Raw genomic sequence first — 17,223 nt, 5'->3', positions numbered from 1 at the left:
CAACATCAACTGTGATCAAGAATTTGGGCCTTCGTAAATTGAATTTGTGATTTGTAATCCACAAGTTGACCGACGACCAAAAAATGTATCGAATTGAACACTGCAAAGACCTCATTAAAACTGCTCGTAAGCGGTTTTAATGAGGTCTCAAACTTCTCTGAAATTTGAAATCTCTGAAATCTCAAATTTCTTTGAAACGATTGTTACTGGTGACGATACTTGGTGTTTTGAGTATGAGCCTGAAACAAAGCACCAGAGTGCTGAGTGGAGACACCAGAAGAGGGGCATCCGAAAAAAAGTCGCTTGGAGAAGTCAAAAGTAGTAAAAACAATGCTGATTTTTTCTATAATTCCAAGGGCATTATCTGCAAAGAACTCGTTCTGCCTGGCCATATGGTCAATGGCAAGTTTTATCTCGAAGTTTTGAAGCGACTGGTAGCAAGAATTTGTCGCATATGGCATGAATATCGTAATGCAGGCAGCTGGTCACTTTTGCACGATAATGCACCATCTTATCGTTCGAACATTGTGAGACAGTTTTTGATTAAAAACCAAGTTTGTGTATTGGATCACTCACCCTATTCACCTGATTTTGCACCCTGTGACTTCTTTCTCTTCCCTCGACTTCATTTGCCGATGAAAGGAAAGCGATACGACACTATTGAAAACATTCAAGCAGCAGTAACCACAACCCTCAACAGTATCCCAAAAACCGATATAAAAAACTCATTTAACAAATTAATTGACCCTGCCAAACGCTGTATTAAAGCTGAGGGAGAGTATATTAATTGAAATAAACGATCTGAATAATTATAATTGGCCTGCGTTTTATTTTCTATCAAAATTTCGGTTTTTTTTTTGGACAGAGGGTGTACATAGAAGAATGAAGAAGAATCGAATGAATGCTGACTTTGTGAAAGAGGTAATGAAGGGTGCGAGAGCAGTGCTATATGGAGATTCCATTACTAAATGCATAGTGAACAACAAGGTACAGAAGGTTTGTTTTCATGGAGGCAGAATGAACTGAGTGCTTTTTTCTCAAGCTTTCCATGTAAGGAAATGAGATGTTGAGGTGTTGGATAGAAGGAGTAAACAAGCAAAGAGTTTGATGTCCTAGTAAGAATGCATGATTTAGTTGGGAGGAAGGAGAATTGGAGAATGAATTTCAAATGTTTGTTGAAGAGAGGAAAGATAACTGTAGTTGGAAAAGTAGTCAATGTTTTGGCCATGTATGACAGTGATGAGTTGAGATGACAAGCAAAGATTGAATAGAATAGAATAGAATGAATAGAATGTTACCGATTAGATTGGTGGCAGTCTACATATATTAATGAATAGATTGGTGGCAGTCTACATTTTATTATTATTATTATTTGATACCTCCAGGGAGTCCATATACTCATTGAGAAAGGGCACCTGCTCTCCACCACTCAATCCAACTACAACTAACAGTAACTACACCAACACCATCTACTGCTGACCACCACCACTAGTTTTTCCACAGACATCCATTCCCACGGTGGGATTCGAACCCACAGCCTTTTGGCTGGAGAGCAGATATGCTAACCACTCAGCCAGCCAGGCCGGCTGATATTATATAATACAAAGAATACATAAATAGAAAAGAGTATTAAATATCTATGCAATCAACAACAATTTAAATACTTTATGCTCAAATTAGTGCTCTTTAAAGGAACTACTGCTAAATTTATTGGAGCTTTTGAGCAAAATTATAAAACACGATGAGTTCAAATTTTGCTTTAATTTTGGAACTGCTTCCAACTGTTATAAACAGGAAAAGTATTTATCTAAAAATGAAAATAACACTTTCTTTGGAGTAAGAGCAACAAAAAATTTCTGTGTGAAGAAATTAACATAAGATTGAATACTTTATTTCTAAATAAATATTATATTACTTCTACAATATCAGATCCAAGATTTAAGCTAGCATTTTTCAAGTTAGACAAAACTGATAATGTTAAAAGCATTTTAATTAATGAGAAATCTGCATCTGATTCAGAAATATCAAGTGGTGAAAAAGTCGATGATATTTTTGATGAAGAAGTCAATGATGGTTGATGATTACAGACCAAGAGAGTGATGAGTAGCGTGATCAAGTTTAGGACAATGAGCAGAATGTAAATTTTGCTCATTGTCCTCGAATTAATTAGGGAGTACAGTAAGTTTGAATCATTGTGGAGTTTTGGAAGATGGTGTTAATTGGGAAGATGAATGGCATAGAGAGAGAGAGAGAGAGAGAGAGAGAGAGAAAGCTGAAAGAGGAAGTGGAATGTCTTGGGAATGAGTTGAGAAATGTGAAAGAAGAGATTAAGCGAATGGAAACAATGAATGCAAAGCAAATCAGAGTAGGAATGAGATATAGTTATGGGAATGACAGAAGAAGCAAGAATGGAAAAACCAGTAAAAGAAAGGGAATGAGAAAAATACAAGAGAGAGTGCTGAAATCAGGGATGGAGAGATGTGAGGACAACAAATAAATAGGGGAACAAAGAAAGAAAGTGTTAGAGGAGAGAGAGAGAGGGATGCAAGTTAGCAAGGAAGAAACAGAGTGGTATGAGGTGTAAGGTATGAAGATGCAATGATTTGTGGTGTGCAATATAGAATGCCTGAGGAGTGTTTGCCTGGAGGAATGATAGAAAGTATGACTATGGCACTTAATCAAAGTGAAAGGGTAGATGAGATGATTGTGATAGTGGGCATGAATGATTTGAGAAATGACTTCCCTCGCTTAGTCTTCCACAAAACTTCAAGTATGAGGTTGTATGGAAGACTGAGAGAGGGAAGATTGTGTGCGTATGTATTGCACAGGTATGATAATGCAGCTGCAGAGAAGAGCATCAGTAATGAATAGAATAATAGCCAGAATGCGTCAAAAGAGAGAGGCTTGGAATACACGGATGCTTGGAAGGTATTGGAGGACAAAAAGGAAGTGTGTACGAGAAATGGCTTGAATCAGAAGGAAGTAGACATCTGAAGATAATGCTATTCTCTGAACGAGTCAATGAGTCAATGCAGGGAAATTAGAATTATCAGGGTGGATGTTTGGGGGGTGGCCTCTTGTGTGAATAGGTGCTTGGAAGAAGGGAGAAATACATAGAGTAATCTAAATCCAGTGGAGTCTGAAGGATATAGATAGTTACAGAAACAGTAACAATGCCTTGATTCTTTCTACTAATGCTAGGAATATCCAGAATGAAGGAGATGAATTGGTGGTGGAGCTAAGAGCATCAGCTATCCAAGGATTATTGGAATTTCTAGATGTGGTTGATGTTGATGATATACTAACAGGAAAAGAAGAAGCAGGATGCAGCATTTTTCAACAGGATAGGAAGGGAAAATGCAGTGTTGGAGTACTTCTTATGATAAGTGATGACTTATATCCTCTCAGAGTGGAGGATTGAGAGGGCAATAGCACTAATTGTTTTGAAACCATATGGTGTGAGGTAGAGGTGGGCAGGACAGGATATTTAGTAGGGTGTTGCTATGAGCCAGGAAGCATGAGAGTGAAAAGTAGGAGATGTTTATGAATTTGAACTTGGTGAGTGGGAAAAGGAATCATTGTTATGGGAGATTTTAACTATAGCAGTATAAATTAGGAAGAGGAAACTGCATGTAGTAGTAAGGAAATTGAATTTCTGGAATTCTTGAGGGACAAATGTCTTAGACAGCATGTACTAGAAGGAACACAAGGTTCAAGGGTTTTAGTTTTGGTCTTGGTAACAGAAGATCTGATTATAACTGAGATGGCATCTCTGCCCCCTGTTGGAGATTGTGACTGTGGCGTTTTGACTTGGAAGAAGATATACATGCAGGAGTATCAAAGAGAAAGGAATGTATATGGAATTATAAGGCAGGTGATTATATTACTCTTAGAAATCAGCTTGGGGAGTTCCATGGATGGAGGAATTAGAAGAGTGAGACATCATCAGTACTTGGGAACTTGTGAAGGAATATTTATAAGCAACAATAGCAAATTGCATACTGCAAGTGAAGAAGCAAAAACAATTAAACTGGATGACAAACAATATTAAACAGGGACTGCAGATAAAAAAGAGGTTATGGAAGAGATAAAAGGAGAGGGCTGGAGAGCAGACACATGAAAAATATAATACTCAGGCCAGGAGAGTGACCAGTATGGTAAGGAAGGCAAAACTGGAATATGAGAAGAGATTGGCCCTGAGATCCAAATATAATCCTAAGGAATTTTTTGTAATATGGCCAGTAGGAAGAGAAATGATTGTGGAAGAATGATATTGTTGGATAAAAATGGCAATAGAATGACTGATTCAAAAAATATAGTGAGGTTGTTCAATGAACACTTTATTGGGATATTTCATCCTGGAGAAGTAAGTTTTCATACTAGAGGGGTAGGGCAAGTTTGATGTTTAGAAGTGCAAGAGGAGAATGTGTTTCCAATACTGAGTAATCTGGATGTCAATAAAGCAGTGGGACTGGATGGAATTTTGCCATGGGTTTTGAGAGAATGTGCTAAAGAACTGACAGCTCCCTTGACCTGGAATTTCAGTGAAAGTCTGGCCATGGGAAAGGTACTCAAGGAGTGGAAGGAGGGTAAAGTGCCATTGAATGAGGATGGTAGCAGACTGGAAGTATCAAATTATACACCAGTTTGTATTTTATATATGTCCTTAAGGCTTTTTTCAGGCCATTGTAGTCTGTACAGTTCCTGTATTCAAAAGGTAGTTTATTTTAGCATATCTGGGATGTAGAAGGAATATTTATAAGCAGCAATAGCAAATTGCATACTGCAAGAGAAGAAGCAAAACGGCTGCTTCCCATGGTGGCCTTTCCATAGTGATTATTATATTTATGTGTGATATTAGTTGTCTGAGGCCTTGTTATATTATTAATATATGGTTATATTATTAATAATAATAATTCTATTATAAAAAAAAAGGTGAGAGTGTGAGAAAATGATGATGAAAGAAGTAAACTTTTTCTAAAAAAAAACATAATATTGCTTTTCTTACATCCATAATTATTCTCTATGCTTAGTAATTTAAAAATCAAAGTTCCATTCATATTTGTATTCTGTTACTTAAAGAAATAAAAGCAATGCTTTCTGATTTTTGAGATGCATTCTTTCTTTGAATAAATTGGACAGATGGCCAAATGAATAGGGGATGTCAGTTTAATTTAGGTAAATGTAAAGTCTTGAAATTTGGACCACATCGATGGGAGACTGCATACTCAGTAAGCAGGAGAGCCAAGAGAGCAGACTAAATCGATATATCCCATCCATGGAAAATGCAGCAGAAATGAGTGTATGTTCAATGATATGTTGTCACTACATTCCCATTTAGGGGGTTGACAGTAGTGCTTGAATAACAGTGAGAAAATATAGTGGATACTAGAAATTCAGTACAGTATTTGAAATTTTAAGTAAGCTTGATTTAATAAGGCTGTAAATGTGGATGGAATATCACCTTATATATTAAGGGAATCTGCAAAGTGGCTGAGAGCACTCTTGACTTACAGTCCCAAAAGAGTGAGAAGATGGTAAAATAGTGTCACTCTATAAAGAAGCATCTAGCTCAAACTATAAGCCAATTTAATAAATTTAGTTTAATCCTTTATCAAAGTGTGAGTAAACAAAGTTTGTGCCTGAAAGTATCTTCAGGACTGGGGTAAGGTAGTACAACTCCGGACAACTCGTTGCAGAGGTGGAGCAAGCTAACATCACTCCAATCTCAGTATCTCCCATAATGCAAAACACATCTCCTTGCGGATATGTATAATGTTATGCATTAAGGAAAGGGCCGCAACCCAAACTAGTTTTGACCTTTATTGAGGTCTCCTCAGTGGGAGCCAGGCCCAAGTGAAGATACCAGGCAGAAGCATTAGCAAGGTCATCTCTACCTATAGGAGTTGAGTTGCCAAATGGTGTGCCACCTTTTTATTAAATTACTCTGGATTTAGAGAAAGATGTTGAAAGGCTCCCACTGAGGAGACCTCAATAAAGGTCAAAACTAGTCTGGGTAGTGGCCCTTCCCTTAATGCATAACATTATACATATCCGCAAGGAGATGTGTTTTGCATTATGGGAGATACTGAGATAAGAGGGATGTTAGCTTGCTCCACCTTTGCAACGAGTTTCCCGGTGTTGTACTACCTTACCCCAGTCCTGAAGATACTTTCAGGCACAAACTTTGTTTACTCACACTTTGATATAGGATTATACTAAATTTATTATAGTCTAACCAAGTGAAAAATAAACTTTCAATATAAGCCAATTTGTATCAGATGTGGTGGTAAAGGTGAAACAGAGGCTTGTTAGAGAAAGAATACAAACTTGGATTGAGAAGAATAGGCATTCTTCTTAAGGAGCAGCATGGGTTTGTTAAGGATTTTTTTTTTTTTTGTAAATCAGTAATAACTGTGTTATATTTTAGAAAAGAGTTTATCTGTTATATTTTATAACAAATAAAGGAGATACTAATATGGTCATTTTTCAAACGTTGAAAATCTCCGAAAGTTTTTTAAGACCATCTCCAAAAACTTCACAATCATTAAAGCCTTCCACACTCCCTACTCTTATTTTTTCATTCATTTTCGCTCGTCATTCTCACCTATCATACCATCTCTCGAGATTCTTCCATCTCTGAATCAATGAGGTCAGTTACTGTAATATTCAACTCATTAAGTTGATTCCATTGCCTATATTTTGTGCATACATACACGCACTCCCCCTTCTCTCACTCGCCGCATATCCAACTGCTGAGACACATACATCCCACAAGCATCGCATGCCACAAAATCCTTTATTATGTTATGCAAAATAGTCCTTAAATGGGGGAGAACTTGGTGATACATCATTTGTAATTGGAGCTACAGCTGTTGCTATCATTCACTTAGTGCTGAGGAACTACTAAACCAGTGCTTCTCAAACTGTGGGCAACAGCCCTCTTCTGGGCCATTAGTTTTGTTGAGGGGGGCCATGAAATAATGAAAACAAATTTAAAATGCTTCAAGACTAAGTAGATATTTTTTATCTTAAAAGAAACATACTTAAATTATACATATTTGGTCATAAAATATTTAAAAACAAGACGTTTTGTGGTTATTAGACCATAGGTACTTTATTAATATAATCCTGCCTACTAGTTTCGCTAGCGACTGTCTAGCTTTGTCAAGGCTGAATGGTACACACAAAAAATATGAGCAAATACAGAAATGTTGCTAACTGTTAGGCAGTTAAGTTTGAAACTATTCGTGACAATGCATGCATGTGTTGAGAAGCTTCAGTCAGTATCATGGATACGTGTTGTATGCACACGTATTACATGATTTTTTGCGTATTGTAGTTCTGTTAAACTGAGTGAGTTGATTAAGTTTTTTCATATATCTTTCAGTATGGCACCCTGATTTCTGTTGAGGTTGTTACCCGTTCTTAATACCACTGCAGATTCCTTGAAAATTTTGTAACCGTAATCATCATCATCCAAATACAGCATAGAGCTATTTTCCCAGTCAATTACATGGTTAGAAGTTGCAAAGTGATGTGCTAAGCCTCAGGAGACTGTCCTGTTGTGATTGACATCCCCAACATGCTCCTTCTGTCTGATTTCCAGGCTTCTTGAAGTTTGCCCAATATATGAAAGGTCGCACGTACATGGAATTCTATAAACACCTGGATATTTGAAAAATGGTACACTGTCTTTAGGAGATCTTAATACTTGTCTGATGGCAGTGGTAGGCTTAAATACCACTCTGATGTTGTGAGATTTTAACATTCTCGCTAATCTTGAAGAGACTGAATCTACATAAGGGATGACTACTGTTGAAGCATACTGGGTGACTGTTCCTTGTTGTTGGAGGTTGTCTTTATAAAGGAACTTGTTTATGATGTTTGTAGGAAAACCATTCTGCGACAGTGTTATAGCAATTTGAGAAAGTTCTGTCTGTACCTCTTCTTCGTCTGAAATAAACGTTTTGGCTCTGTTCCGTAACATGTGAATGATGCTATGTTTTTGTGATCTATGATAGTTAGAAGAATAATGTAAATAATGTCCAGTATCTGTAGGTTTTCTGTATATGGAGAGTTTAAAATTATTTTCCTGCCTTTTCACCAGTATGTCTAGGAAGGGGAGTTGTCTGTTTTTTTCAACTTCTAGAGTAAATTTAATCTTGTTGTGAAGAGAGTTTATTCTCTCTAAAACACGTGTAGGTTTCTATGTTTTCATTCCAAATGATGAAAATATCATCAACATATCTCAATCATATCGATGGTTTAGGTGTAATTTTGGTAAAAATTTCATTTTCGAACTTTTCCATGAATTGGTCTGCACCAAGGTGGTGACAGTGGGCTATCTGTTGCTAGGCCTTCCAATTGTTGGTAAACTGTGTTGTTTACTTTGAAAAAATTTGATTTAAGGCAGTGATTGAACAACTGTGTAATGTCTGTAGGGAAGAGATCTTTAATAATGCTAATGACCTCCTCCACTGGAACATTCGTGAATAAAGATACTACATCCAGGCTGGCCATTATGTCAATTTGTGATGTCTTGATGTACTTCAGTTTCTCTACAAATTGTTGAGTGTTCTTAATATAGGACTCTATCTAATTTTTCCTTTTAGTAAGTTGGCAAGGTGTTTAGCCAATAGGTATGTAGGGAAGAATATGCCATCTACAATCGGACACAGTGGAACGCCCTCCTAATGCACTTTGGGTGCACCATAAAGGCAAGGAGTTATGGAAGGTGTGGATTTGAGTTTTCTTTTTAATTCCTCAGGACAACCAGTTATATTTCTGACCAGCAGGTTTGTTTCATGGTGGTTTGTCATGATAGGATTTTTCTTTAGTATTTTATACGTAGAACTGTCCAACAGGAGATTGTTTATCTTAGTGAAATAGTCTTTTGAGTTTAGAATGACTGTGTAGTTCCCCTTGTCAGCTTAAGTAACGATTATCTCTTTGTTGTTTCGTAAGTTACGAATGGCCTTCCTATCGTATGGAGTGGTGTTCTGTTTGGGTTGTTTTGCTGTTGCAAGGATAATCGTGGTCTGGAAGCTAATATCATTAGCTGTAGCCTCTGGGAGAGGACGGAGGTCTTTTTCAATTCCACAAATGAAGTCCATTTTTGGAATGAAATTAGGGGTGATGGAGAAGTTGTAACCTTTCTTTAGGATGTCAGATTCTTGTTTGGTAAGGCTGTGATCCGACATAGTTGAAGATCACTTTGTCATCTGGGAGGTTGTTATAAGAATGGCATTTTTTCTTATACAGTTCTTCAAATTTTTAATTTGGTTCACCTAGCTTAACTGGAAAGTTTTCTCATAGAAAAAAATAATGGCCAGCCTGGATGTAGTATCTTTATTCACGAATGTTCCAGTGGAGAAGGTCATTAACATTATTAAAGATCTCTTCCCTACAGACATTACACAGTTGTTCAATCACTGCCTTAAATCAAATTTTTTCAAAGTAAACAACACAGTTTACCAACAATTGGAAGGCCTAGCAATGGATAGCCTACTGTTACCACCTTGTGCAGACCAATTCATGGAAAAGTTCGAAAATGAAATTTTTATCAAAATTACACCTAAACCATCGATATGGTTGAGATATGTTGATGATATTTTCATCATTTGGAATGAAAACATAGAAAACCTACAGGTGTTTTTAGAGAGAATAAACTCTCTTCACAACAAGATTAAATTTACTCTAGAAGTTGAAAAAAACAGACAACTCCCCTTCCTAGACATAGAAAGGTAACGAGTCCCTGCACTGCACCAAAACCTGGTTCGAGCGGAAATTCAAAGAAGCATGTGAAATGCTCAAACATGATCCGAATCTGAATAAAAATGATGGTCTAACCAATCGAAGAATGTGGAGGACTCATCTGCAACCTTCATAGCAACCACAAAGAAAAATCTCAATACAAGAAGACTTGGTGAAGTGTTTTTTTTTTTTTTTTTTCCCCTGAACATTCAATAGCAACCTTACTGTACAAATCCAGAAGATAATTGTAACATAACAATATGAACTGTATAATTCCAGAGGAATCCTAGTACGTGAGGACTTTAGCAGAGTTTATTGTAGTTTTTATTGTTGTTTTTTTGATCACTAGAGGGCAGGTTAAGAAAAAAGATTAGTTAACAACGTAGATGTAATTTACCTGTATAGAGTGCAACAGCATGTAGCTTGGTTCTTATATACATGTATCCTTCTGATGATGACCACAATACAGGGGTTAAAATGTCATGTTATTATTTTATTATTAATCAGTAAAATAATCTTTTCAACACATGTGGTTTGTGTCCCCAAATTCATAAATATGAACAATAAATATTATAATAATATGTCTGTATTAGGATTTTTTTTTTTGATGGGGGGGGGTCATGAAATCTTTTAATTTTTCCAAAGGGGGCCTTGACATCCATAAGTTTGGGAAGCACTATACTAAACTAAATGCTAAATACTACTACAACTAAATATTATGTTATATGCTCTACTGTAGGCTAATTTACTTATGTGATACTATAAGTATAAATTATATTTAACTATTCTAAATAACGAAAACGTATCTTCTCTTCCACTGCAGATGTGTCCGACTCTGACCTCGCCTTCTCAGTAACCCAAAAATAACACAATATAACAACGAAACTCCAAAAGTGGCACCACTAGAGAACACTTGTGTTACTGAGAAAACAAATGTAGCACAATTCGCGACAGAAGTCACACTATACACCATTTAAAAAACACTTTTATAATATGTTATTTCTTCTCTTTAATCTGACACTCTATAAATCTTTAATATTTTGGGTGCATACATGTAAAATTGTCACAAATTATCCACTGAAAAAAGTCATTGAAAACTTGATCTCTGAGTTGAAACCTCCCACATTGCTGGCATATGCTTCTTTACGTCTACCATTTTTGCAATGTTAATTGGCATTTCAACTTCCACATTAATCAAAACAACATCTGAAGTGAACACTTTTAAAATCATAATACCATAGTACAATGCCTATATCCAGTGTCTGACTATTACACACATGCACTATAATATAATTATATTATACTTGTATAGTAATTTGTATATTATACAAAAGCACATTATTTAATTAATGCACAAATTAAACAGCAGCCACTCTTCTAGAGAGTCAGAGCAATATCTTGTCAAATGCCATTTGAAAGTGTAGTAGTATTGAAGCCATTTTTTTTACTCAATTATTCAACTGTCATTTTATTATAGAAATTAAGTAAATTACTAAGATAAGATCTATCCTTCATAAAGCCATGCCCCAACCTCAAATCATATCTTGATATGATAATTATCAAGATATGATTTGGGGTTGGGGGGCATGGCTTTCCAACCTTTCTAATAACCATAACCACCACTCCTGTTCCCGTTCTACTCTTCAAACAGGCAGCCCAAACATACTGCAGAGATTCAGACTTCCATCTTTGAAGCAGTGGTAAATCTGAACTTCAAACACATTAGAAGGTTCCATAATCAGCTGCCCACATAATCTCCTCTTACGACATATACACTGCCAGATCATGCCTGGAGGGAGGGAGGAAGGCTGAGTAGTGGTATACGAGGACCCCATACAGAGACTGGATGTTCTCTGTATGGGAATGTGACTAGGAGTTTATCTTCTCTCACTACACAGCCTCCCTGCTATTTATTTCACCTCTTGAACACCACCAGTAAAGTCAACTAAATATATTGAAAGTTTATTTTTCACTTGGTTAGACTATAATAAATTTAGTTTAATCCTTTATCCAAGTGTGAGCAAACAAAGTTTGTGCCTGAAAGTATCTTCAGGACTGGGGTAAGGTGGTACAACACCGGCAACTAGTTGCAAAGATGGAGCAAGCTAACATCACTCCTATTTCAGTATCTCTCATAATGCAAAACACATCTCCTTGGGGATATGTATAATGTTATGCATTAAGGGAAGGGCCACTACCCAGACTAGTTTCGACCTTTATTGAGGTCTCTTCAGTGGGAGCCAGGCCCAAGTGGAGATACCAGGCAGAAGCATTAGCAAGGTCATCTCTACCAATAGGAGTTGCCACACTTGGATAAAAGATTAAACTAAATTTATTATAGCCTAACCAAGTGAAAAATAAACTTTCAACATGTTCCTCGAAATCCAGAGTAATATTTAATAAAAAGGTGGCACACCGTTTGGCAACTCCTAGAGGAGGAGATGACCTTGCTAATGCTTGTGCCTGGTATCTCCACTTGGGCCTGGCTCCCACTGAAGTGACCTCAATAAAGGTCGAAACTAGTCTAGTAGTGGCCCTTCCCTTAATGCATAACATTATACATATCCGCAAGGAGATGTGTTTAGCATTATGGGAGATACTGAGATAGGAGTGATGTTATCTTGCTCCACCTTTGCAACGAGTTCCAGGTGTTGTACCACCTTACCACAGTCCGGAAGATACTTTCAGGTGCAAACTTTGTTTGCTCACACTTGGATAAAGGATTAAACTAAATTTATCAACTAAATATAGTGTCATTGCAGTTAAAATTACTCAGAAAAAAATTAATAAACTGAAAAAACTTAACAAAAAAATCTCTTCTGCATCCACTTCACCAACATTTGATGTACACTACCTGCAGAACATCCAGTCATTAATATTCACGATTTTTTGTTGACCAAATCTCACACTACATTTACAACAACCATATCTCACTTTAAATGGTCAAACTACACTTTATATGAGTCACTCGTCAAAAGGATAACATATGTGCTTTTTTTGTAGTAGTCTCACATTCCTTGCCAGATGATGCCAAATCTTGAAATTTCTCTTTTTGATCTTGTCTGGCTTAGGTTTTGTTGTCTCATTATTCATACATCTGATTTCTCTGTAGCTCCACTGATTCTGAAAATGACTCTCACCTCTTTGACTTTGAATTCATGATTATCCCTCTTATCCTTGAGTCCAACAACGCAAATAGTAAAGTGATCTCTCTCTCTCTTGGTGACTAATGTTTACCTCCAAATGGATCGTTTTATCTAATTCTGCTGTCTAAGTTGGAAGATCTGGTGTAAGCAATGACAGAAAACAAACCATCTGCAAACCAGAATACAATACAATCCTCTCCACTTCTCCGACACTCTTTTCTTTTCCATTCTTTTCTTTTCTTAATCATTTTCTTGATCATTTGTTAATCAGGAACAGGTACTCAGAATTCTTTTCATTCAAGATATTGCTTGAACAAGATCTTGAGATTAAATGAAGACTTAAATTAGGACTCTGGTCAGTGACTTGGCAAACTCAAAATGAGATATCATGGATTGATATCTCATTCAATAACATGATTGCATCCACCTTGATATTTTGAATGTTCTAAGCAACTCTATTCATCCATCTTTATTTTATATTCATATCAGCAGTAACAAAATCACCATGTGGGTGATAAACTCTTGAAAAGTGATGACTCTGAACATTTCTAAGAGCCTATCTCCTCTCACTGCATGGCCACTCTGTTGTTTATTTCACCTCAGGAACACCATGGTGACTTGTGACAATCTATAACCTAGTCCAACACAATTTTTGCTGACTTTTATATGAGACTTGTTTTTTACTAATTTGGGTGTGCTGATTTCAAATATCAAACCCATTTTTCTCTATCACGTCAGGTTTTTCCTCTATGGCATTTTCTTTTTGCTAATTTGTAAGTTTTTGATAGTTTTAAGGTGGCATTACTATTTAGAGGATCAAAAAAATCGATTTTTTAATATTATTTTCTGAAAGTATGTACTTTTAAAAATCTGTTCCTGACTTTTTATCAAGAAATTCGAAAAATTCCCAAAGATATAGCCTATTATTCAAAGCGGTGCACAGATCAGAATCGGAGCGCTCACCACTCTCGCTTGTTAGTAAAAGAATAAATGCGTAAGAACCTGCAATGGCACGCACTGGCACTTTGAATGCGAGAGAGGCCGATAATTAGATACATAACTACTTAACAATATTCATTAAAAATTACAAGAATATTTATAAAAAAATAACAATTTTACTTACACATGAGTTTCAGGGAATAAATTTTTGTTTGTAGCAATTTCTGCTGTGTTCTGTTTTGGCAATCCCTTTGAATACTCCAACAGTAGTCGGCCATCATGTGAGAATCCCATCTTCCTTGGTACCGATCTTCCATAGTTTTTAAGTCTTGATGAAATCTTTCACCTTGTTCATCACTTACAGCACCTAAATTCTCAGAAAATCTATCAAGATGACTGTATAGGAAATGAAGCTTTATGCTCATGTTGCAACCTAGGCGCTGGAAATTTTCAAGCATCGTTTCCACTAGATCTTTGTAATTGCATGCTTTTTTGTTTCCAAGAAAATTATTCGCAACCATCGTAAATGAAGTCCAGGTCTCTTTCTCAATTTCGTTCATAGAGTTGATGAAATTTGGGTCTCTCATTAAAGTTCTAATTTGCGGTCCATCAAATACATCGGCTTTAATTTTTTCATAACTAAGTCGTGGAAATTTTTCACATATGCATTGGAAACAGTCACCTTGTAAATTTAAAGCTTTAACATACTGCTTCATAAGACCTAGTTTGATGTGAAGAGGTGGAAAAATGATTTTTTCTCTGTCAATTAAAGGTTGATTTATAACATTCTGTTCTCCGACATTTAAGGATATTCTAAGAGGCCAATGTTTCTGACTCGAGTGTTGGTTTCTAGCTCGATTATCCCAGAAGCATAGAAAACACGGAAACTTTGTATATCCTCTTTGAAAGTCAAGTAAAAAGTTCACCATTTTAAGATCCACACAGATGATCCAGTTATGGTCTGTATATTTTAATAACTTCAGAACCTTTTTAATGTCCTCATATGTTTCCTTTAAGTGGACTGAATAGCCAATAGGAATTGAGCCATATACATTTCCATTGTGTAGTAAGACATACTTGAGACTTCTGCTTGAACTGTCAATAAATAAACACCACTCATTTGGATGATATTGTACAACACTCATTTAAGTTAGTAAACCTGACACATTGTTACAGTAAACAAACCCACACTCGTGTTTAAAATATTGTACAAGATTACTTTCCCTGCTACGATAAAAAGTTATCTTCGTATCTTGCTCCAGTAAGTTTTTTTCATTTAATCTTGAAGCTAAGGATTCCGATGATTCCTTTGATAGGCCCAAATCTCTTACTATGTCATTCAATTCCGCTTGAGTAAAACGTTGCGGTCCAGAACTAGAAATTAAATTTTCATTGTCTAAATCAACATACGGGTCTTGCTCCTCAAGAACGTCTGGCATATCCCGATCATGCTCGTTCTCAAGTAAAGGAAGTCCTTTATAAATTGGCATGGCTATTTCATTGGAATGAGCAACTGGCCGAATTGCTGAGTCGAGATTTGAATACACAATTTTTTTCTTATTCTTCTTATTATAACCAGAAGTCTGAACTAAACAAAAATAGCAATCATCTATGTGATTTTTTGGTTCACGCCAAATCATTGGAATGCCAAAAGCTAATTTTTGGCGTTTTCCCTTGCATCACTGTCGTAAATTTTCTACACATGACTTACACACTTTATTTGGAGCCCATGAATTGTCCTGATCTGCAAGTTTTATGTCAAAGTATGCAAAGTACACTTTCTTAACAAAATCAGTGATATTTGTCCTTTGACTGGGAACAGTAAAGCTGCCACAAATGTAGCAGAAGGAATCTACACTACTGACACATGTTCGAGTAGTAGACATGATGTATTATCTTCACTGCCAACTAACATGCAATTAACAAGACAAAAAAAAACAGAGACTTTATTGAAATGTTATAAGCGCTCATCATACTTTCACGATCGATTAACGATTGACTGATTTCGATTGTTCTTTGTCCGCTATGACGCATATAGCATTCATTTGTTTCAGGCAGTTGTCATCGCCTACTTTTCATCCCCTAAATGTATTAGGTCGGTTATTGGTCTCTCTCGCATTCAAAGCGCCAGTACATGCCGTTGCAGGTTCTTACGCATTTATTCGTTTACTAACAAGCGAGAGCGGTGAGTGCTCCGATTCTGATCTGCACACCGCTTTGAATAATAGGCTATATCTTCGGGAATTTTTCTAATGTCTTGATAAAAAGTTAGGAACAGATTTTTAAAAGTACATACTTTCAGAAAATAATATTAAAAAATCGATTTTTTTTGATCCTCTAAATAGTACTGCCTCCTTAAAACTAGCAAAAACTTACAAATTACCAAAAAGAAAATGCTACATGATAGAGAAAAATGGGTTTGATATTTGAAATCAGCACACCCAAACTAGTAAAAAACAAGTGTCAGATCATAATCAGCAGAAAAAAATTTTTTTGTTGGCCAGTGTAATCATTCTTTGTTTGACTTGCCACATAACTCTTTGGGTTTGTCTCTAGTCCTCTTCTTGGCCAATTTGCTTTCATAATCTAAATTGCCCTCCTTACCATTTGGGTCATCCTCCTTGTCTGTGCCTTATACTTGGGACCATACTTACACTTTTCCTGTAATGGGTGGGGGCCCAAGGTGCTAGAATGCTTCATGGGCCCACCTCTCGTTGTTTGGGACCTTTAAATTGCCTCTAATTTTTTGGGGCCCCCAACTAGTGCCTGGTGTGCCTGTGCATGAACACAGCTCTGCTTGTACTGCTCATGCATCTACTGATCTTCATTCTACTTATAATACAATATAACCTTTTCCTCCACAATGTTTTTTCCCATCTCCTGCTTAATGATGATACTCATCCATTTAACTCCCACTTGATTCTCCTGACCTAGGCTATATGATCTGATCCTGCTTCTCAAAAATGTCCCCTTAGTATTTTAACAAATATTCTTTCCCTTACACTTCCTCTTTTCTCCTTGCAGATTTTTTTTAATTCCATTTTTAAAATTTAACTAGGACTATATTAAAAAGTTAGAAAAAATAATAAAAAAAGTGGAAATGTAAAATTAAAAAAAGTAGAAAAATTAGGATTGATATAAAAAAAAGGAAGCATGCAGTGTGGCTGTTTATAACATACTAAAGACCAATTCATTTGTTCAGATCAGATTTTAGTTGTTATTGCAAATTATGCTGAGATATAAAAAAAGGGATGAGAATATTACTGTCAAACTGTATAATTTCCCTGGCTAGAATATTTATACATGGAAGGCAAACTTTGCATCCTCTATATGGCTAACTGACCTTTCACTTCAGACTGCAGTTTGAAATATGAACTACACA

The 17,223-nt window shown here is 36.2% G+C and overlaps 1 protein-coding gene across 5 annotated transcripts in view; it reads right to left on the bottom strand.

Moving 5' to 3' along the window:
• Positions 1-17,223, bottom strand: part of LOC150102665 (atlastin-2-like) — a 437,615-nt gene that overhangs the window by 156,182 nt on the left and 264,210 nt on the right. The window lies entirely within an intron of this gene.

This window comes from Typopeltis vanoorti, chromosome 10, assembly GCF_054136105.1.
Source record: "Typopeltis vanoorti isolate ZY-2024b chromosome 10, IOZ_Tvanoo_1.0, whole genome shotgun sequence".
Classification (NCBI taxonomy): domain Eukaryota; kingdom Metazoa; phylum Arthropoda; class Arachnida; order Uropygi; family Thelyphonidae; genus Typopeltis; species Typopeltis vanoorti.
The sequence above is the reverse complement of the archived record's forward strand: the minus strand, read 5'-3'. Positions and strand labels throughout refer to the sequence as shown.